At 37.4% G+C, this 23,594-nt stretch overlaps 1 long non-coding RNA gene across 11 annotated transcripts in view; it reads left to right on the top strand.

The window, feature by feature from the left end:
- LOC112677889 (uncharacterized) overlaps positions 1-23,594 on the top strand; it is a 50,038-nt gene that overhangs the window by 10,558 nt on the left and 15,886 nt on the right. For 2 of the 11 annotated variants that reach the window (XR_003147255.3, XR_003147253.3), the window contains exons 2-6: positions 1,967-2,092; positions 7,830-7,899; positions 11,708-12,248; positions 13,134-13,259; positions 14,081-14,217. This is a non-coding gene — a long non-coding RNA (uncharacterized LOC112677889). Of the gene's footprint in view, positions 1-1,966; positions 2,093-2,358; positions 2,526-2,879; positions 2,935-3,781; positions 7,676-7,829; positions 7,900-11,707; positions 12,249-13,133; positions 13,260-14,080; positions 14,218-23,594 lie in introns of those variants that run through there. The other 9 variants (XR_003147254.3, XR_003147260.3, XR_003147256.3 and 6 more) reach the window with 8 other exon arrangements.

The raw sequence follows: 23,594 nt of genomic DNA, 5'->3' as shown, positions 1-23,594 counted from the left end.
GGCTTCCAACATTATATTTTGAGACAGGTTGCTCCAGGAAGAATGTAATGGAAAGCTAAAAGTTTCTGTTTCCTCTTTTTAGCTTCCATGCCTTATTAATCTTTATCCTGAAGACATTAGCAAAGCTAGTAGATACTCCTTTTCCTTAGTTGAACAACTATTTTTTGAGCAGTTACTATAGACTAGATGCTGATCTAGGTGTTGGGGGAAAATGTGAAGATTATAAATTGTTCCTGACCTTGTGGCGTTATAATCTGTCTGGGAATGCAGATTTTGACCATGTAATTCCATAATTAAGTGCAATTAAGACTGGTGTTCTGAAAAAAAGAATTGAGATAAGTGTCTTCAGGTGGCTCGTCCAACCAGGCATCTGCTGCGGTGGCTCTACCTCATTTCTGGCCTTGCCAGTGCCTTCTGTAGCATTGCTTGGGATTCTTCGGACACATCAGCTCCTTTACATTCTTCAGTCACATCAGAGGCTCTGAGGAACTCCTCCCAGGGCCAGTTAGCCCTGATGGAGTTTATCTCCATTTAAAAGGGTTTCTGGGTTCTTTGGAACTATGGGTTTTCTATGCTCCTCAAGGTAAACTTGTCTGGACCTTCCAGCAGCAGCTATGTGCCTGCAAAAAGTTTTAAGGAACTTGCTCAAAGCCCTCTTCATCTGCACCGAGGATGTCTGTCAGTGCAACCCTCTATGGTGTCTTGGGATAGGGATTAGGTTCTCAACCTCTTTCTCTGCTCAAGGTGAGCCACCAGACTCCCAGAGGTCAGGAGTATACAGCCTAGGGCTTACGTCTCAAACTATAATATGACCCAAGGTTATGACATGTTCTATTGACTGACATGTGGAAATGTATTCATGCCAGTTAGAGATGATGTGAGTTTATTGAAAAGAGTACTGGAGTCAGCAGACTGATCTTATTTATTATCATTCAGCTCTGTGATCTGGAGCAAGACTTCAGTTCTGTGGTTCTCAAGTGTGACACCTGTAAAATGAATATACTCATCACTTAAATGAGGTTTATTAAATTGTATGGAACTGAACTCAACATTTATGTATACATATTTTTTTGTCATCTAAATTATTTGGACCCTGGATTTTTTTATCCTTAGAATGTATATTATTTGATGACTGAAAGAACAAAATGACATGTGCATGTTACAGATTGAAGATTTATGTCCCCCTCCCAAACTCATATGTTGAAGCTCTTACCCCCAGTGTAATGGTATTTGAAGATGAGATCTTTGGGAGATAATTAGGGTTGGATGAGATCATGAGGATAGGACCCTGGTCTCATGGGATTATTGCTCTTATAAGAAGAAATACCAGGGATCTATCTCTCTGTCTCTGTGCACACACAAAGAAGAGGTCATGTGAGCACATGGAAAGATGGCCACCACTTACAAATAAAGAGAAGAGGCCTCAGAATGAAGCCAACCTTGCTAGCACCTTGATGTTGGACTCCCTAGCCTTCAGAGCTTGAGAAATAAATTTCTGTTGTTTAAGCCTTCCAGGGCTGTGACAGTAACCCAAGTGGATAATACAGTGCATAACAACATCTTCAAACATTGATTATAAAATAACCAGACGATCATAAAATCGTCTGAGTTTTTCTCCTCCAAACTTACGCAAAATCATGATAGAGCCATAAATATCTTTCAAATACTCTGATCCTGCTTTCTCTTCCAAGAATTCACAGTGACATCAACCTCTGGGGTGGAAATGCTGCATTCTGCTGAATAGAATCTAATTAATAAAATGATAACGTAATTCAGCAATGCATTTTGTAGGCTTTACCACTGGAATTTTTTTCACTCTTCTGCTTTCCACTTTTTAAATCATGGGGGGTGGGGGTCATGAATGCTATTCACAAGCAAAATTTCATTTTGCTTCATTTTAAAAGGTCAGCGAAGAAAAAAATTTACCCTTTGATCTCCTGCATTCTTTTCTCTTTCTTTGGTCTAGTAAGCTTCATTTTAGCAAGGGAGAAGCAATAGGAGAGAAGATGTCTGTGATAAAACTTTGGAGCTCCAGAAAGTGATGAAAAAGACTATGAATCCTACTGCATGGGCTTCTCCAGTTAGAACAGAGGTAAAATGATGTGCTCTGAGTTTGTTGCATAAAAAAAGAGTTTTCCACTTTACATTGAATATTTGTTGGGAATGTATATAAAATAATTCATGTAAACTATCGTTTTTTACTAATGATGGCTGGACTATTCAGAGAGAAAGATGGATGAAAACATAAATGTGTAGATGCTGGTGATACATAATACATTGTTTATTTTCCTACTGCATGATTTGCATTTTCTTCAGTTATGAGTTTGACTTTATACATAATTCTTTTCCTTTTCTAAGTTTTGATTTGTAATGTAACTATCAACTGTCGGTGTCCATCGAAAGATGAGTGGATAAAGAAGATGTGGTTTATGTATACAATGGAATATTCCTCAGCCATTAGAAATGACAAATACCCACCATTTGCTTCAACGTGGATGGAACTGGAGGGTATTATGCTGAGTGAAGTAAGTCAATCGGAGAAGGACAAACATTATATGGTCTCATTCATGTGGGGAATATAAATAATAGTGAAAGGGAATATAAGGGAAGGGAGAAGAAATGTGTGGGAAATATCAGAAAGGGAGACATAACGTAAAGACTGCTAACTCTGGGAAATGAACTAGGGGTGGTAGAAGGGGAGGAGGGCGGGGGGTGGGAGTGATTGGGTGACGGGCACTGGGGGTTATTCTGTATGTTGGTAAATTGAACACCAATAAAAAAAATATGAAAAAAAACAAAGGAAATTTTTTCTCAGTTTTTAAAAACTTTTTCTGTTTTATTTTGAGCTTTTCATTGCCTGGATTTTTTTGTTTATCAAGGAAGAAAATGAGAACCTGAAGTCCTTACTGCTGATAAGAGTTCATTTTTGGATATGTAAGTTAGTTAAATGGCTCGTGGTGGGAGCTAGCTTATTTCAGATAACCATAGATTCTAAAATTGTACTTGATATTTTTATAGACATAGCTGTTTTCTCCCCAAGAAGTGAATATTAAACTGCAAGCATAATTCCAGTCTTATATCAGGTGATCAAGTACAAAGAACTGTTCCAGCACTTGCTTTCTGAGTCAAACAGTCAAACAGCAGAAAACCACCTACTCATTCTAATTTATCACAGTTCTTACTGCTGTATTGTAGTAACGCCTTATCACGCCTTATACTTTATTTATATATTCTATATACAAAACTAAAGTTATAGATTTGGGGGTAGTTTTCAGTGTAGAAACATCCTTCCAAGAGCTCTGGACAGATCAGCCCATTTATAATGTAGCAGTTATGTTTAACAAAGGATTTTGTTATTTTCTCACTCTTTTTGTGAGACTTTGATAGATATTTTGGCCCAAATTAGCATCTAACTTCTTTTTTATATGACCTAAATTCTCTCTCTCTTGTATTTGTTTAGTTTCTTCTAATTACATCTCTACATGTCATATCTCATCAAATACATGAGCACCACACTGATTTGATCTCTGATTTGCCAAAACAGAGAGATTGCATTTATCAAAGGAAGATCAATTCAAACTTTGACTTTCTGGTTGTCGTGTAGCTGTTGAAAAGTTTCATATCCTTACAATTCCAGTATTTTCCCTTTCACTCCCATTCACTTGACTTGATTTTTCCTCTATTCTCCACCTTCTTTTTCATCAACTTTCTCCTCTCCTTGCATCAGTTGCCTCTTTGCATCAGAAACAATCAGTAAAGAAATGACTACTCCCTTCCCTGAGATGGGACCCTGAAGTGAAGGTTGAGTTAGCTTCTGAAGCCAGCTGAAACTATTCATCCTCATTTTGATCTGGAAAATGAGGAAGCTTTGGACTCTGGATGGAGCTGGTATTCAGAGCAGACATTTAATAAGTATTCATATGCCAGTATATAATCAATACTATATGCCAGGTATACAGTAGAAACTAAACAAATTCTCTTATTCTGTGTTCTGATGAGGCAGATAATAGACAAGTGTGTAAATGTGTACCATAATGGGAGGTAGTGATGAAAGCTGCGAGGAACAGTTAGGTAAGATCAGTTGTTGGAGAGGCAGTCTCCCTGAAGAGATGACCTTTGAGGCTGAATGAACTGGGAAGGAATCATTCGAATATGTAGGGGAGGAGTGTTTTGAATGAGAACAGCAAACAGGTCTCTGATAAGGGTGAGCCAAGGGTGTTTGAGAACCAGCTCTGAGGCCAGGGTTGGAGGGGGAAGGGGAGACACTAGCTGAGAAAATAAGCAGACTTAGAAAAATGAAAATGAGAAACATTATGTATTACAACATAAGAAGTCATTTGGGACAAAATAAACAAGAAAGCTGTTGGCTATTCAAAAAGGGAAGTATCCTGTAGCCTCCGCATCAGTGAGGAAGGCTTCCTGGCAGATGATGGCCTTGAGCTGTTCTCCTTCATTCATTTGCTCGTCTTGTATTTGTTGAGTGTCATATAGGTGCCAGACTCTGTGGCAGGTAGTAGTGGTACAATGATGAGCAAAACAGACCAAACCCTATGTCAGAGAGAGAGGAAAAGCAAAGAATTCCAGGAGTAAATATGTAATTACAGACTGTGAACAATGCTGCGCAAGTACAATGTAGCACATGTATGGGAAGAATCTAAGACCTAATGTAGCTTGGAGTATGGTGGGTCATTGGGGAAGGTGATGCTCAGAAAGTGACCACATGACTGGGACCTGGCCAAGCAGGGGGGTGTAAGAGCCACCTGGATAGAAGCAGCAGACAGTGGGGAGGCCCAGGTGAAATGAGTCAGACCTGTTCAGAAAACTGAAATGGCTACTACTGCATGGCTGAGCACAGCAAGAGCAGGTGGGGTTGGGTTTCCCCAAATGGAGCTACACCAGATTGTGTGGGGTTTGGGATTTTAAATTTTATCTTAAAAACAGTGGGAAGCAATGAAAGTAAGGGAATGTCATAATCAGATTGATGGTTTGAGATGCTTATGTTCCAAGCTGTATAGAAAAAGATATTGAAAGAGATCAAAAGAGGAAGTGGAGAACTAGTTGAGAGGTCATTGCAAGAGTCCAAGTTAGGATGATGCAGGCTTAGCCTAAAGTGATGACAGTGGAGATCAAGAGGAAGAGGAGGTATATTTTTGAACTACTTTCATAAGGGAAATCTCAGGTAACATGCAGAATTTTCATTTATGTGGTGAAAAAATTAGAAATACAAAAAACCCAAAAGCTCCAAGTTTTATGCACTCTAATATTCTAATAATGACATGTATTTTAGCCAGTAACCCAGGCATTGTCACTGCAGATTTTGCATGTCAGCAATAATTGTTTTATTTTTGCAAAGTCTTTGGGAGTTTGATTTGCTGATTTCATGCAAATTGCAAGATAGCAGTGCACTTAGTTCTTCAATAAGTAGAACTCCTGCCACGTGCTAAGAACAGTTATAAGTGCTGGGAACACAGTGGTGAGTGAATAGGTCGGATCTCTTTTTTTGAAGAGCTTGTATTCTGATAAAACTGACCTTTCTGTATATAAAGAAAATAAGAGTGGTATATTTCTTAAATACCTCAGTTTGATATAGGAATGTATAAAATTATTTCTGAATTCCTATGAGAAGGACTCCAAACTTCTGTTAAAAAAATTAAAAGGTAAATAAATTAACATGCAGATGAATTACTGGGAAAGTATTTTCCACCAAACTAACGAAGAAACAATGTTGTTACCCTAGAAAAAGATCTTGCATAAATTATTAAATAAAATAGAATCTCCCAGCAGAAAAGCTTACTAAAGACAAAAAAAATAGTTAAAAAAATAATACAAATAGCTTCCAAATAGAAAAAAAATTGACATTAGTAGTAATAAAAGAAATGCAAGTTAAATCAACCAGGTTTCTTCTTTAACACTAGCAAAGATTTTTCCTTTTTGAGTCATGATACTAAGTGGTAGATGGGAGTGGCTGAACGAGTGTAATTTGGCATAGCTTTTCTGGAAAGCAGTTTGGCAATATGCATGGTATGCTTAAAGTGTTAAATCCTTTTTCTTAATTCTACTTTTTATATAACAAATTAGTAAAGCAATATAGACAAAGATTTCTATAAATATAAGTGGGTAAAGTATTCAAGATAGAGCAGATCTTGAACTTGGGAGGTCAGAAAATTATTAGCTTTATGACCTGAATTGTAATTAGGTTTTTCAGAGCTTCTGGAGATTTTATTTTGATCAGCTGTGAATGGGTTGAACAGCCTCAGGTAAGAGCTACACCATCCACATTGGAATCTCTATTTCTTGGTTGGGTGAAGATGTTATACTGATTTAGTCTCAAAATAGGACTATAGAACTTAGGGCTTCCTTACTCTCCTGCCTTCAAAGAGCTGCATCAAGCTTCTTTGAGTCAGTGATTGAGTCAGAGCCTAAACATACCTGCCAGAAGCTCTCTGCTGCCATCTCCAGTCCTTTCCTCTCTCTCAGTGCTACCTTCCACCTCCATTCCAGATTTTAGAACCCCAACACATGCACACACACACGCACACAAGGGGACATGGTGGTAGATATAAAACAGTGGATTGGGAATCAGTAATAATTGGCAATGCTTGATAGTGTGTATGTCAGGTGCTGTGTATACTATGTATATTATATAACACATATTTACACATTTATATATATTAACTCAATCCGAACAGTAACAAAATAGTATCATGTCATAGAAGCTATTATGATCCCCATTTTACAGATGAGGAAACTGAGGCACAGTAACTTCAACAAAGTCATATAGCTAGTGTGGAATTTTTAGGTAGCAGTCTGGGTTCAGAGTCCTGCTTCTTAAATCACCATATCATTCTGCCTCTTTAACCAAGTGACTAGGGTTCATGTCCTGATTCTCCCACTTAACTAGCTAGCAATTAAGAAAGACACTAAACATCTCAGAGCCCGATTACCTCCTGGGAAAAGGGTAGTAGTACCAGCTGCACCGATGTATTGCAATGATGGAGTGAGATGAGGTGTATGAAGTTCCTGACATGTAATAAGTATTCAAGTACTTAGGACATTATTATTCATAAGTGCTTTATAATTTTATGTAATTTTTTACATTGCTTTTGCCTTAATATTTAACTACCACATGCAAATGGATTGCAAAGATAAAACTGTACCTTCCTGAAACATTTTTGGGCTCATTTCTTGTGTCGCAACATTTGATGGTAACGTAGCTTACCAAAGAGTTCTGATCCCCACCTCTTCATCAAGTCCAGACCATTTGTATGACTTGGACACCTATGACTGTAGACCAGGTCTGTGCCAGCTGTGGAGTCCACAGCAGTGAGTTTGACAGAAACTGTTGGCAGTTCCCTTTTGCGATGGTGAAGTGGCAGCTAGGTTGGGTACAGAGGAATTCACAAGTATGTTCTACACTGTGGTCTCTAGATGCAGAATTTAGAAGTGGGCTTGCCTGTATGTCTGATCCCATGAGCTGGTTTCTAAGGAGTGGCTGTGGTACAGAGTTTTATGTCAGTCACAAGAATGCAACTATAAGCACATCTTAATTTACTTTCTCACTTACGTGGTCACCGTTTGCTCATTTTGATCCTGCAGAGTAAGGGTTCTAAGAAAAAGAGAATAGTTTCCTTATATACCCCCAGATTAGAAGTGGAAATGAAAACGTCTTTTCTTAGTAAGTCTATCTGTACAGTGTTTAACAAGTTTCTGTGTTTCTTCATGCAAAATATATATTTGCTTGTTTTCTTTAATTTCCTTCTTTTTTTTAAAGGTATACATTAACTGTATTTAACCCCTTCCCCCAATCTCCCACTTCTTGTATTTTATAGCTGTGCAGATCTGAGGACATTTGGAACCAGCTGCACATCTGGCTCTACTGTTGGCTGAGATTTTGAACCAGTTACGTACCTCTGTGAGCCTTATCTATACATTGCAAATAATAATACCTAGCACATGGGCGTGAGAAAAGGATTAATGGGATATGTGTAATGCATTTTGCAAAATGATTAATTTTTAATAGATAATTTACAGGGCTAGGGAGCATAGCAACGTATAAAAGAGGGAACATATGTAGGGATGAAAAACAAGAGACCAGAACAAAGGAAAGGAGGAGAAAGTATAGGAAGTTACAAAATACTAAATAGGTAAAAGAAAAACAGATTTTATTGTGGAAAAAAGATAGAAGTTCAGAGTTCAAAATAAGATTTTGTCATTTGCCATGCACCACATAGTCAGAAGTAGAAACTAGATTACTACCACACCTGAGACCAAAATTACAGGCTTTCTTTTTACATACCTCAGATATCTCAGGTATTTCCTCCTTCCAGGAATCTTGCCTTGGTGTCATCATGGGAGGAAAACCCTTAAGAAAGTCAAGTAGAAGAGTAGAGACCTTTGATACTTACCAGGAGATGAGAAGCTAGACATTTTAGTCCGTTTTAGAAGGCCATTTCAGTGGAGTTTTGAAAGGAGTTATAGTGTTTTGTCCAGGAAGGATCTATCTTTGTTAGGAACTAATTTGCTTTCATTAATTATTATTATATAGTATTATATTATTATGAAGGGTATATTTCTTCATTGTAATGAAATAGATGGGTATGTACTACTTTATGGAAGTACTGAAGAAAAAAAAAGGAGACAGTATCCACTCTATCCAGCATGTACTCATTGGGTACTTGTTTAGATATTGTGGATACACAGATGGACATATGGCTCTTGACATGGGAAACTGTTCATTTAATTTAATAATAGTTCTAATCACTCATTCTCAAATTTGATGGCTTAAAACAATAGGAACTATTTATCTTTTTAAATAATTCTATAGGTGACCTGGTGGTTCTTCTGATCTTTGTTGATGTCTCTTGTGGTTGTAGTGAAATGGTGGCTGTGACTGGAGCCATCCAGAGACTTACTTGGAATGCTAGGATAAGTGGGCTTTTCTCTTTTTCTATATAATCTCAAGGCTTCTTCTTCACATGGACCTGTTCAAATGTCCGTCTATCAGGTAACTGATATGAGGTGGCAAAAATCAGTGTTCAAGGGGTGGGTGTAGAAGCCTCTAATCCTCTTTGAAATTAAGTCAAGCATTTACACAAAATCTTTTCCATTGCATTCTATTTGTTACTGTGAATCAAAAGCAGAGGTATATTGGGTAATTGACTCTCCCACCAAACAAAAAACTTCCACTAATTTGTAACATTTGCTGATTTTTCTAGTGTAAATAATTCCACCTTTGCTGATTTCAAGCCAGGGTAACACCATTGAACACAGAATTGGGAAGAGATGAGCACAGTTGATTCCTGAGAGCTCACACAAGCTGGCTATGGCATATCACTGGTATATGTCAACCAAGGCTCATTGTGAGAGGGAACTACACAAAGATAGGAACACCAGAATTTGAGGTTCATTGAGAGCCATGTTGGGATACTACCATAGAAGCAAGTAGTCTAATGGGAAGGATGATTCATAAATAGATCATTCCATTATTAGCATTCAGAGAAGGATATGGTAAAAGAGCATATTAAATGTACAGTTAGGAACACAGAGAAAATGAGTGACTGTGCCAGGGTATGTCAGTGAAAATCCATTTACAGTAGAGATGATGATTAAGCTGAATCTTGAAGAATAAGTAGGAGGGAGTTCAGGCAAAAAATGAGAAGACATTCAGTTAAAAGGGACAACATCCAAAAGTCCAAGAATTGATACAGTAAAATTACTTAGTAAATGGCAAAATATATTTTTTTTCTCATGTGATTGTAGTGAGTACATCTTGGCTACTGAAGTATTCTGTGCCATTGTTCATATTCACCAACCCCTAACATTTTGGTGTCTAAATTATGTCTCCTCCCAAACTTTCATACATACAAGTTGCACAAAATTCTTTGTCAGACCATGTGGATCAACTTTTGAAAAGAAATTTGGTTCCTATCAGTAGAAGTTTCCCTAGAGGGCAAAACCAGAAAGGCTAAAAATGTCTTCCTGGAATTTATCCTGTAGGAAATGAGAATCCCTCAATTTCCAAATAGTTTTTTAAATGTATTTTCTATGGCTGCTGTAAGAAATCTTGATATACATTTTTTAAAAGATTTTATTTTTAAGTAACATCTGCACCCGATGTAGGACTTGAACTTACAACCCCTAGATCAAGTTGTATATTTATCAACTGAGCCATCCAGTCACTCCTAAAAATCTTGGTATTATTGGGATGCCTGAGTGGCTCTGTCAGTTAAGCGCCTAACTCAGGGTGTGATCTTATGGGTTGTGAGATCCAGCCCTGCTTTGGGCTCCATGCTGAGAATGGAGCTTGCTTGAGATTCTCTGTCTCCTTCTGCCCCTCCCCTTGCTCATGCATAAGTGTTTCCTTTCAAATAAATCTTAAAAATTTTTTAAATATTTTAATGGCTTAAGATAAAACAAATCTTTTATCTTACAGTTATGGAAGTAAGAAGTACAAAATCAGTCTCACTAGGCTAAAATCAAAGTGTCAGCAGGGCTGCATTTCCTCTGGAAGTTCTAGGGAAGAATCTGTCTTCTTGCTCTTTTCAGCTTCCAGAGTCTGCCTGTATTCCTTGGTTCATGACCATTATTTACATCACTCTAACCTTTTGGTTCTATCACATCTCACACTACACACTTGGACCTTTTCACCTCCTTCTTATTGGGACTCTTGTGATTACATTGTGTGCTTGCAGATAATACAGGATAATCTCCCCATCTCACCATCTTTAACTCAGTCACATCTGTAAAGTCTCTTTTTCCTTATAAAGTAACATTTAAGGGGGGGTCTAAGGGACTGAGATGGTTAAGTGTCTGACTCTTGATTTTGCCTCAGGTCACGATCTCAGGTTTGTGAGATCTAGTCCCACGTCTAGCTCTGCTCTGAGCATGGAGCCTGCTTAGGATTCTCTCTCCTTCTCCCTCTGCCCTTCCCCCACCCCTCATGTGCACACTCTTTCTCAAACAAAACAAAACAAAACAACAACAACAACAAAACAAAACCCAAAAAATATTTATGGGCATTAGGGATTAGAATGTGGACAACTTTGGGGATGCCATTATTCAACCTATTACACACAGTAATATTTATGTTTTAGAAGTATCACTTCTGATCACATGCAGAGTTGATTTAAGAAGCGTGACATAGAAGTTCAGGAAAATAAACAATGGGCTTTTGCAGTAGTGCAGATAAAGCCTTGAGGCAAAATGCGTCATTGGGGAGAGAAAGAGGCATACAAAATTCCCATATGGACTAGGGAGTAAAAGAGAAAAAAAAATCAATGTTGACTCCAGTTTTTGGCTTCTAATAGAGGATTATTATATAATTAAACTATAGAGAATGTATGAGAAATTGATCCAGGGGACAATTAATTTAGTTTGATCCATGTTGTTTGAGTAGCTCTTGGAACATTATGGCAGTGAGGCCAGAGACCATTGGAAATTTTCCATGAGAAAGAAGTCATCCTTGGAGAACATGTTGATTAGGAAGAGGTGTTTAAGAATAGAATTCTAGATTAATAATAAATAATAGGGGGTGGGATGTACAGCATGGGGAATACAGTCAGTAATATATTAACTTTGGCTATGGATGATAACTACACTTATTGTGGTGATCAGTTCATAATGTATATAAATGTGGAATCACTATGTTGTGCATATGAAACTAACAGGATATTGTATGTCAATTATTCCTCAATAATTTTTTTTTCAGAAAAAAAAGAACCCTAGAGACTCTAACATCTGAGAAGAATGGACAGCTAAGGAGGCAGAGAAGGGAAGAATGAGAGGTGTCATTGAAGGAAAGAGATGAGAAGATGTCAAGAAGGAAGGATGGTGTCAGGTATTTCTACAGACATGAGATAAGGCCTGAAATCTATTGGACTATGAAAGTGAATAGAAGATAATGTTAGATTTTATTAAGAACAATTTTAGAGGACTTGTAAAGGCTGATACCGAAGAAGAGTTGAGAGTGGGTCGGTAGTCAAAAAGTAGAGAAAAGGAATGCAAGCTATTATTTCTTGAAGTGTGGCCATAAATAGAATGGAAGAGATTATACAGTCAATAGAGAGAGAAGCCTGTTTCCCTTCAAAATGACTATAACTCACACTTTATAATTCAAGGGAGAGTCATTGGAAAAGAAGACAGTGAAGATAAAGGTATAGGAGGTTACTGGAGAAATACCAAGTAGAGGAGGAGATGGGTCAAGTGCACATATTTAAGGATTAGCTCCATGGACAGCAGTGGAGAAGGAGGTGCGTACATGATCAGTAAGCACATACATAGATACATTTAAGGGTGATATGACAAAGATAAGGAAGCTAAAGCTTGCCAGGCTGCATGTCTTCTATGATGTAGATGGCATTAGCATCTCCTCCAACCCAAGAATTCAAACCTGAGCTCATAAGCTGTGCCACGGATAAGTGTGCATGGGTTTGGATTCCAGCCCATCACTTCCCAATTGGGTGACTTCAGGTGAGTTTCTTAACTTCTCTCAATTTCAGCTTTCTTACCTGCAAATTTTGGATGCTAAGGTTTTACCCCAATCAGACCTATGAGATCAAATAAGATAATCTATGTAATGTGCTTAAATAAATGTTAGGCATTATTATATTGGCACAAACATGAGTTCCTTGTTCCTTCCACTTTCAATAAACATTTTTTAAATGTCTACTTATTTCTTTAGCATTTTAAGATTGCTTCCAATAAAAAGTATTTTAAAGTTTTATATATACCAGTCTGATCTTCAACTACAATATAATCTAAAGAATTTAATTCATAAATATCAGTTTGGCTCAACAAGCAAGGGTGATAGGCTCATGGAAATACCATAATATTTCAAGATTAACAAAATCCTGTCATAAATCCCTATCTGAGAGAACACTTGATATAATGTTTATACTTGGAACACCAGTAGGAAGTTTTATAAATTTCCTTGTACAAGACTTTTAGTCTGTCCTTTCTAAGGTTGGACAGCACCAAGGCTGTCTGTGACTTTGAGGGAGGGAGCTTGGATCATAAGTAAAAAAACCTCTATATATCATTTTAGCAGATTTGGCTAGCCTCACGTGCATACTGAGTTTCTACCAGTGCTGATCTCATTGAGTCTAGGCATAAAACATGGTTTGATTTCTCTCTAGAAATTTTATTCCACAAGTGACCTTGAAAAATGATAACATTTGTATCACCTGTCAGAGTGATAGAAAAAAGGAAAAACACGGAGGTAGAGAGAGAAACAAAAAGAAATAAGGAAGGTTGAGGGGAAGGTAAGAAAAAGAGTTTATGCCTTCTTTTCTCTCATACTGTTAAAAATACCTATACTTTTCCTTTTCTCAATCCAGAAAATGAAGTTTCAGGCTAAGATAGCAGCTCTTACATTCTAATCATCAATTGTGTGTGAATAGTAGGTGAGGAGAAGTTGCCCATAGTAACCAAACTGTAATTCTTATGGAAGGGAGATAGGAGGACTTTGTATCAGGAGTTTGAGTGGAAAGTATATTAGGGACATAATAGCCAGAGGTTACACAGACCGTGATGTTAGTCTCTGAATCCTGAGCAGTGCTCTTAGCCACTCCACTGCGGGGGACCCCATCCAAAAGTTATTTTTTAATAATAATGGGCTGAGAACAGATAGAATAACAATGCAGTTATTTCTCTCATTGAGATTGGACCACAATGAAGTGACCACAGTTTGATCAATATGTGGAGTCGTGGAGTAGAACCATTCTTTCCTACACCCATTGATGTTTAGAACTGTAGTGTTATAATAATAATGATCACTTTTTTGTGGTATATTATTTAATGTGCTGCAGAATATTTTCCAACATTCACTATTTTTTTTGCCTAATAGCCATAAGTAATATTGCGTCTAGTTTTTTTGTTTTTGTTTTTGTTTTTGTCTATAGGAGTTTTGTTAGATTTGGCTTCACTTTGCTGATTTTTACAGAAATAATTTAGAAGCTTTTCTTCCTTCTCTGTGCTCTGGCATAGTTTAATTAGTATTCTAGTTACTTTTTCTTAAAATTATGATAGGATTTACCTGTAAAACTATATGTTCCCAGTGTCTAACCATTATTTCTTTGAATAGGCTTTCAGCCCCTTTCTCTCTCTTTTCCTTTTGGGATGTGTAATCGGACATGAACCTGGAGAACTTCCAGGGGTCAGACCACTGTGAATCTGTGACGGACCACTGGAAGATTTTGGGTAAATTCCAGACAAGATCAAGTGAGTGAATGAACACTCTCACAACCAAGCTGATTGAGTGCGGGGTGAAGGGTGTGACTGGAAACAAGTCAACTAATTAGAACTCCATCATAATATCTCAGTCAGAAATAATGAGGGCTTGTATTAAGCCTCTGACAGCACAGATGGAGAGAGAAGGATATTTAACATGTACAGATGATTATGGGCTGATAGGCATAGAATTTGGGTGGAGAAAAGGACTCCATATAGTAACTCCTGGCTCATGACTGCAACACTTATCTGGACTGAACTGGATGCTGGACTGTGGTGCTATTGATTTGAATTTGGGACCCAAGAGGAGGATCAAGTTTGAAGGAAGATTTGATGAATTCCATTGTGAACATGATGAATAGTAAGTGCCTCTGAGATGCCCTGTTATGGCAGAAAGGCTGGAAGGCTGGAAGAAAGCTGGCAATCGGGGCACCTGGGTGGCTCAGTCAGTTAAGTGTCTGACTCTTGATTTCGGCTCAGGTCATGATCTTAGAGTTGTGAGATAGAGCCCTACTTCAGGCTACACACTAGGCATGGAGCCTACTTAAGGTTCTCTCTCTCCCTCTGCCTCCCCACCCCCAAAATAAATACAGCAAGCTGGAACTCTTTTGTGTATGGGGTAGTGGCCGAAGTCATGGAGTGGAATGAAGCTACTAAGGGAAAAAGTATACAGCTGCATTGTCCAATATGGGAGCCACTAGTCACATGTGATTATTTAAATTTGATCTTGAATTAGTTCAAAATAAATAAAATTAAAAATTCAGCTTCTCAGTTGTACTAGCCATGCTTCAAGTGTTCAAAGACTGCCTGTGGCTTGTGGCTACTGTATTAGACACACATAGACTATAGAAAGTTTAGTCTTCAGAGAAAGTCCCATTGAGCAGCTCTGGTATACAGAGTGAAAAGAGCAGAGATGTGAAATGTATCAGCACCCTGGTATTACTGTGTGGTCACTGAAAGAGCTCAACAAAAAGAGTCTGAGGAGGTGCCTCCATCCACTGAGGGCTTTCTAATGGGCTGGGCTCTGCCTGCTTTCATAGGCTATCTCTGATCTCTAAACTGCCCTTTCGTAGTGGTAATACTAATTATTTTTTATTAAGGCTTGTTAAGGTCTATTTTCCCAAGACCCCAAGCTAGGAGGTGGAAGGACTGGATTTGTAACCCAGATAATACTCCAAATCCAATGATTTTTCAGTTGCTCCAGCATACCTAGCCTAGGAAAACACAGAGACAATGGTGCTGAGAAAAAGAGAAGAAGGAAATTTCGTGAATGTGAACATGGTACCATGGGTTCAACTGAAGGTTAGGTCAGAAAATTGTGAGTAAAGTCAGGTGATTTATTGAATTGGGCAACTAGAAGGTCATCACAGATTTTGTTGAGAAAATTTCAGTGTAGTATAGGGGTTGTGCTGAGGATAGCTGTACCCATGTAGAGCATAGACCAGTTTAGCCTGTCCTTTTAAGAAGTTAGATTTGGAGATTTTTCTTGATACAAAAGATGGTTTACTGAAAAGATATTTCAAGTTTTTAAAAATTACATAATCCCTAAGATTACATCTCCCATTTTTGGAATAGTCAGAAGAGACTAAATCTTATGATACACTCCTTATTGCTTAGTTTCCAACTCCTAACCTTGGTCGGGTCACTAAACTCTTTCGTTTTTGTTGTTTTGTTTTTTTTCCCAATCTGTGAATGAATTTGGAAATATGTACCTTGGTTACCTAATAGGAATGTTTGCACATCAAATGAAGCAATATATTTGATAGTGAACTGTGAAGTGATGTAATATAATACGCTATTCCCAACCTATCAGGCAAAAGTAATATTTAAACTCCACAGATTTATCCACAAAATTTTATGCATCTAGTGGGTGTTTTCATTTAAAGTTATTAGCTCTATATCTCTGGAGAAGAATAGAAAAGTGGATGAGCATGTGTTAAATTTCTCCCACCCAGTCTTCCAGCTTGACACTTGATTTTTGAAACCAAGAACCCTGGGTTCCTGTGGCCAGTTCTGATTTAATCTTTACGCCCTGACTAACTCCATCAAAACTGAAAGAGAAGAGATATTCCCCCCACCCTAAGATCTTTAAAAGAAAAGAAAAATGATTCAAACTTTCTAAGAAAACTCAGAGTATCAGGAAAGGTATATCTAATTGTTTTGTTAACCAGATGAATACTTATATCTAGAACCTGATAAGGTTGTGGAAAAACTTACCTTGGTTCCCAAAAGAAGCAAATCCTAGTGATTACCTTAACTGGGAGCTCCTCAAATTCTCTTTGTTTTGAGCTATGCCTATGACTGGAGATCAGAATGTTACTAGGAACCATTGTGGTTCGATTAAAGTGCATATAAGGACCAGAGGATGTATATTTGTCACTAGACCATGGGAAACCTAAAGGGTGTTCTCATGCTTCTCTAGACCTGGATTCAGCAGCCCAAAGTATTTTCTGCCCAACAAAAATAGTTCTAGGTTCCTTAATTCCCAGGGTTTAAATACTAAAGCCCCACCACATCTATCCCAGCTATGTCTTAAGTAACTATAAGGAGAATCCTTAATATTTTTGGTCAGAATAAATCAGGAAAGGAGTGTAAATTATTTGTCAATAAAGTATTTCTTAGTATCCTCTGGAACTTTTCTAATTAGCCTCAAGGCTTATTGAATGCACAAGAAGTTACTGGAAATGTCAGTTATTAAATAGACTTTTTACCGTAATTGAATGTTAGTGTCACACAGTTCAGACCACAGGCCCGGGCAGCCCAGAGCAAGGGTTGCTCATAGCAAACTGTGCACTGACAGGAAGCAAACTTCTCAGTGGGTCCCACCACAGTGCTTTGGCTTTAACTTGCAGGAGGGAAAAATTATCAGCCACCACCCTGGCTATTGTCACTAAATGGCTGTCATTGAAATAATACGGAGGTCAGGTAAACTATGAAGAAAACCAAAGTTCTGGTGGGATTTTTAAACTCACTCTCCTTTTTTTTTTTTTTTTCTTGAGGTTATCATGTTACTGATAAATGGTCAAAGTAAGGTACAGAGGAAAATCCCTAACCTCTGTGGTGGGGTTAGACCGTTGACTTTGACTGTTTACAGATATTTTAGCAAGAATGTTATGAAACTCATCTGTTTTTCAAATGTATGTGTTGTTTAAAATTGAGATAAAATTGTCATATAACATTATATAATTTCAAGTGTATAACATAATTTGGTATCTGTGTGCATTATAAAATAGTCATTACCAAAAGTCTGGTTACCATCCACTGCCATATAATTGAGCCTCTTCACCCATTTTGCCCACTCCCCACCAATCTGCTTCCCCTCTGGTAACCATCAACCTGTTTTCTGTGTCCGTGAGCTTGTTTCTGTATTGTATTATTTGTTTGTTTAGATTCCACATATAAGTGAGAATATGCAATATTTGTCTTTCTCCATCTGACTTATTTCACTTAGTATAATATACTCAAGGTCCATTCATGTCACAAATGGCAAGATTTCATTCTTTTTAAAGAATGAATAGTATTTCATTATATATATATATATATATATATATATATATACCAGATCCTCTTTATCCATTCATCTGTTCAGGGACATTTAGGTTGTTTTCATATCTTGGCTATCGTAAACCATGCTGCGATAAATGTAGGGCTTGCATGTACCATTTGGAATTAATATTTATGCATTCTTCAGATAAATACCCAGAAGTGGAATAGTTGGATCATATGGTAGATCTGTGTGAGGAATCTGAATACTGTTTTCCATAGAGGCTGCACCAATTGACATTCCCATCAACAGTGTGTGAGGGTTCTCTTTTCTTCACAATCTCTCCAACACTTGTTAGTTCTTGTCTTTTTTATTATAGCCATTCTAACGGGTATGAGGTGATATCTCATTATGGTTTAGATTTGCACTTCCCTGATAATTAGTGAAGATGAATGTCTTCTCATTTGTCTGTTGGCCATCTGTATGTCTTCTTTAAAGATATCTCTATTCAGATCTTCTGCCTATTTTTAATTGTTTATTGTTTTTTTTTTAATTTTTTAATTGCATAAGTTCTTTATATATGCAGGATATTAACTACTTACCAGATATATGATTTGGAAATATCTTCTCTCATTCAGTAGGTTCCATCTTCGTTTTGCTTATAGTTGCCATCACTGTGCAGAAACTTTCTAGTTTGATGAGCTGTTTGTTTGTTTTTGTTTTCCTTGCCTTTGGAGTCAGATTCACAAACACATCACTAAGACCAATGTCAAGGAGGTTACTGCCCATGTTTCCTTGTAGGAAATTTATAATTTCAGATCTTACATTCAGATCTTGAGTTAATTTTTGTGTTTGGTGTAAAATAGTGGTCTTGTTTCATCCTGTTGCACGTGGCTGACCTGTTGCCCCAGCACTATTCATACGTGGTTTTAAGTTATCAACTAAGGACCAAGAATGCATTTCTGGTTGAGTTTGTCTGCTGAATTCCAGACAAATAGGAGAAATTATCACCATCTATACCCAAGATAGAATGCCATCATTGTATAATACTGCTGCAATTCTTGATCAGCTACTTTTCGTCCCTAGTCTTAGTGGTGAGAATGATTTATAAAGTGATGCTTAATTAGCCCTTGTGACATTGGGGTTTCTTCCCTTCTGTTTAGGGCTCATCCTCTTCTGTGTGCCCTTAGTTCCATCTCTGGCCTCCTCAGGATTCTCTACAAATCATTCCTCTGATCCTCCATTGTGCTCAGTGTCCTCTTAAACAATCTTAAGCAATAGAGAGAAAAAGCAAATGAACAAATATCCACCTACAAGTTTTCACTTACCCTGTTAATAGTATCTGTCTTAAATGTCAAAACCAGTGACTTCATCATTATCTATTAAAAGAATGTTTTTATTTTGCTAAGCAGACCCTGTATCCACTGTACTAGTATATCCGTGTATCAGAGATGAGCCCTGCATACTTTCATAGTCTTTGAGTAATAAGTTTACTTGACCTCATGGTAAGTGAACCCAGACGGCACACTGAAGCTTCTTCCTTGATCCTAGTCTGCCTTGCCTCCCTGCCACATGGCTCAAGGTTCCTTCTATGACTGGTGATCCAGAACTCCAGGAGCTTGATTAGCTCTTACAAGTCCTCTTTCCTTAGGATTCAAGTTTTGCATCTGGTAGGAATTCCTATTACAAATGGACGGATTTCCTAAGGCATACCATTGTCAGACTGACATAATTTCACATGATATGTCATGTCATATATCATCAAAATAGGGAGTTTACTACTATGTGGCTAAAGTTATTATTAAAAAGAAAATAGTGTTGGGGCTTCACTAATCATTTTTTTTTTCATAGTCAAATGCTAAGCAAGAGAATAACAAACTTTAGTACTTACAGAAGCTGCAGTCTTTTGTCTACCCTTGCTAGGATTGTTTGATCTGAATGGCTGAATTCTTGTCACTTTAAAGAAAGATGGTACACCGATTTCCTTTTTTGGGAGCCCTACTCTGAACCCAGCCCTTTTTGGAAGGGAGTTTAGCAACTTGGCTGGCCATTAGCAGCCCTCAACACTGGATAAAGCACTCAAGAAGGTCCTAGCAATATCACCACTTACCTGGCTCTTAGCATTATGATTGTCAGGTGATTCCTGCATTCTGGTGACCAATGGGTTACTCTTGGCTTCCTTTACATGTTGAAATCAGCTTGGACTGCATCTGCATTTGTTATGCGTGTGCTTTTGTAATTATGATTTTGGGATGCTGGTTGCCTGTATATCAGGAGTTATTTATAAGCTAGCTTGGTCTCCAAACCCTAGGCCTACATATTTCTAGTTTCCTCTCTTCACCACTAGCCCAGTGTGGGGGACACACCATCTAGAGTATGACCATTTCCTCTTCCAGATTCTGCTCTAAGTTTAAAAATGTATGGAAAGAAAAAAAGCAGAAAGACACTTTAATAAGCAAAAGATAGTTTAATATAGGTATGATGATGGTTATTTACTTAGAGAAGACATGCTATTATCTGTTAATTTTTAATTAGTCAATAATAACATTAACACAATAATAGCAATTCTAGTAAGTTACAAGTGCCACATAACTTCCATTCACTGTCTCTTTTATTGTTTACAATGTCCTATGCTGTGAGTATCCATACTTTCCTTGTTTTATAAAAGAGGACCCCAAGAACTAAATCACTCTGTCTAAGCCATAAGTTAGTAAGTAATGGAGTCAAGGCTTGATTCTAATTTTATTTATATTATGTAAATGGGCTCTTCATTCCTACACTAATTCCACCATAAGTAAACAAATGATGTAGAGTCCTAGCAAGTTGTGATGATGGCTGGGTAAACAGAGCCAGTTAAATCCCAGCCTGTGAAGTTTGCATTTGATCCTATAGGCAATAGGTAGTTACCACAGATTTTTGAGCCTCGGGTTTAATGTGGTAAAACTCACTTTATAGTTGTTGGATATTGATGGCCAGGAAAGATAAAGATGAGTAAGAGGTATGAAGACCATTAAAAAGATCCATAAAACCTATGTGAGAAAATTATAAACTTTCTTTTTTTTTTAAAGATTTTATTTATTCATGAGAGACACACACAGAGGGAGAGAGAGAGAGAAAGAGAGAGGCAGAGACGCAGGCAGAGGGAGAAGCAGGCTCCATGCAGGCTGCCCAATGTGGGACTTGATCCTGGTTCTCCAGGATCACGCCCTGGGCTGAAGGCGGTGCTAGACCGCTGAGGCTGCCCAAATTATAAACTTTCATATTGAAAAATATTAGACCTAAATAAATGGAGATATTATATACTGTGTTTTTTAACATTTATAGATAAGAAGACTCACCATTTTAGAGATACCAATCTTTTCCAAATTAATCTATAGAATCAATAAAATATTAATTGAAATCTCACAGATTTTTTTTTCCAATGGACCTTGACAAATAGATTCTAAAATGAACAACATGGAAAATTAGGGCCAAGAAAAATCACAGCACTGCTGAAGAACAACAGCGAGGTGGGTTATAAGAGTTCATAACTTATAAACATATAATAATTAAGACAGTGTAGGATTTGTGTATACTAATACAAAAAGACCAATGCCAGTGAAGAGAGGCCAGCCACAAATTCAGCAATATATGGAAACTTGGTATTACAGAGTTGGCATTTCAGATCATTGGGGAGAGATAGAGTTGCTTAAGAAATGGTGCTGGGACTATTGCTTACAAAAGAAGTTGGATTCCTAGCTCACACTATACATAATGTTTTTTTCTTGTATGAATTAAGGGCTTAAATATGAAAAATCGATTTAAAATGTTAGGAGAAACTTTTATCACTGTGTGATATGGGAGAATTTTTAAAATCTTAAATTTCTAAAATAAAAACATGAAATATTAAGGATGAGAATGATATGTGTAACTACATTAAAATTAAGAACTGTTCATCAGAGAGTCTATAAGAAAGTAAAAGGATAGACTATAACAGGGGAGCAGCTGCTAACCACAGTATTACCAACAATACATTAGTATCTCAAATGTATAAAGCACTAAAATTGATAAGGAGATAACTACTCATTTAGTAAATTAACACAATAAAAAAGTAGGTATTTGACATAAGGGGTGAATAAGCCTATGAAAAAAGAGTGTGCTTAACCTCATCAGTAATCTGAAAAGGCAAGTTAGAAGTATAATGAAATACCATTTCACAACTAATTTGACAAAATTGAAGAGGTCTGATGATACTCTTAGAATGTTTATTAATACTTTATTGGAGGAAGCAACATAATGACTTTGAAAAGCAGTTCAGCATCGTTTTATAAAGCATGTATATTCTGTGGCCCAGGACTAAATACTCATAGGCATACATCTTAGAGAAGTGCTATGTATGTTTTAATATTCATACAAATCATCTGGTAATGTTGATAAAATACATATTTGCATTCAGAATTCAAGAAAAGATTAAGTTTTAAAAATACATAATTAGACATTTTAGAGAAACTGCAAAACATTCATTCATTCCTTGGACAAATACTTACTGAGTTGGATACTTACCATGTGCCAGACAATTTTATAGTATTAAGGATACAATAATCAAAAGATAGAAAGAAAAGCAAAACCCTCCCTGCATGGATCTTATATTCTGGTGTTTGTGTGGTAGGGGAGGGCATTAGACACAAAATAAATAAAAGGTATAGTATATCTGATGGTGATAAATGCTATGTAAGACTCTAAGCAGAGAAGGGAGGTAGAGAATGCTTGGAGGGGTAGTCATTGTTATCTTAAATTTAGCTATCAGGTGAAGTGGCCCTGAGAGCCTGAAAATTGAGCAAAGGCCTGGAAGAGGTGAGTGAGTCATTTGATTTATCTGAGAGACAAATGCATATGCAGAGGCCCCAAGGCATAAATATGCTTTGTGTGCTGAAGGGATAGCAAGAAAGTTAGTGTGGTTAGATCCAAATGATTAAGAGGAAGAGAGATAAAGATAAAATCAGAGAGGTAGAGAGGGCCAGATCATGTAAGTGTTGTGTAGACCATTGAAATGACTTTGCTTTTACTCAGAGACAAACGAACAGCCATTGAAGGCTTTTAAGTAGATATGTGCTATTATCTGATTCAGAGATAACAGGGTAACAACATTTTTCTTGTTACTATGTTAAGAATAGATGAATTGGAGGAAGGCCAAGTATAAAAGCAGGGAGAACATCTAGGAAGCTATTGTGATGATCCAAGCAAAACATGGTGGTTGCTTGGAGCAGTGTGGGTGGCAAGAAGGGATTGAATTTTGTATAAATTTTGAATGTAGAGGGCATCCCTGGGTAGCTCAGCGGTTTAGCACCTGCCTTCGGTGCAGGGTGTGACCCTGGAGACCCGGGATTGAGTCCCACATTGGGCTCCCTGCATGGAGCCTACTTCTCCCTCTGCTGTGTCTCTGCCTCTCTCTGTGTGTGTCTCTCATGAATAAATAAATAAAATCTTAAGAAAGGACAGCTTTAAAAAAATTATTTTTGAATGTAGAGCTGATGAAATTTCTGAAGAACTGAAGGAGGAGTCTAAGGAAAATGATTACTTTTTTTCTTAAGATAATGGAAAAGTAGTGTTGTCATTTAGTGAGATAGGGAAGAACATGTTTGGGGAAAGGAGTGAAATCCATGTGCTCAGATTTAGGCATTTTTATGTTTGAGATGTTTCAAGAGGAGGTGTTCATTAGACAGTTGGGTATGCCATTGTGGAGCTAGAGAGAAGTCTCGATTGGAGGTATGATTTTGGGGTCATCATAAGTGGTATTTATAGACATGAGACTGGCTGAAATATCCATAAAAGGGGGTGACAGGAGAAGGGGCCTGAGCATTCCAGTGTTTAATGTAAATATCTTAAAGGCAAATAGAAAAGACAA

The sequence above is a fragment of the Canis lupus genome, chromosome 10 (genome assembly GCF_003254725.2).
Source record: "Canis lupus dingo isolate Sandy chromosome 10, ASM325472v2, whole genome shotgun sequence".
In the NCBI taxonomy this organism is placed as follows: domain Eukaryota; kingdom Metazoa; phylum Chordata; class Mammalia; order Carnivora; family Canidae; genus Canis; species Canis lupus.
Note: the sequence above shows the minus strand (reverse complement) of the source record. Positions and strands in the feature narration are given on the sequence as shown.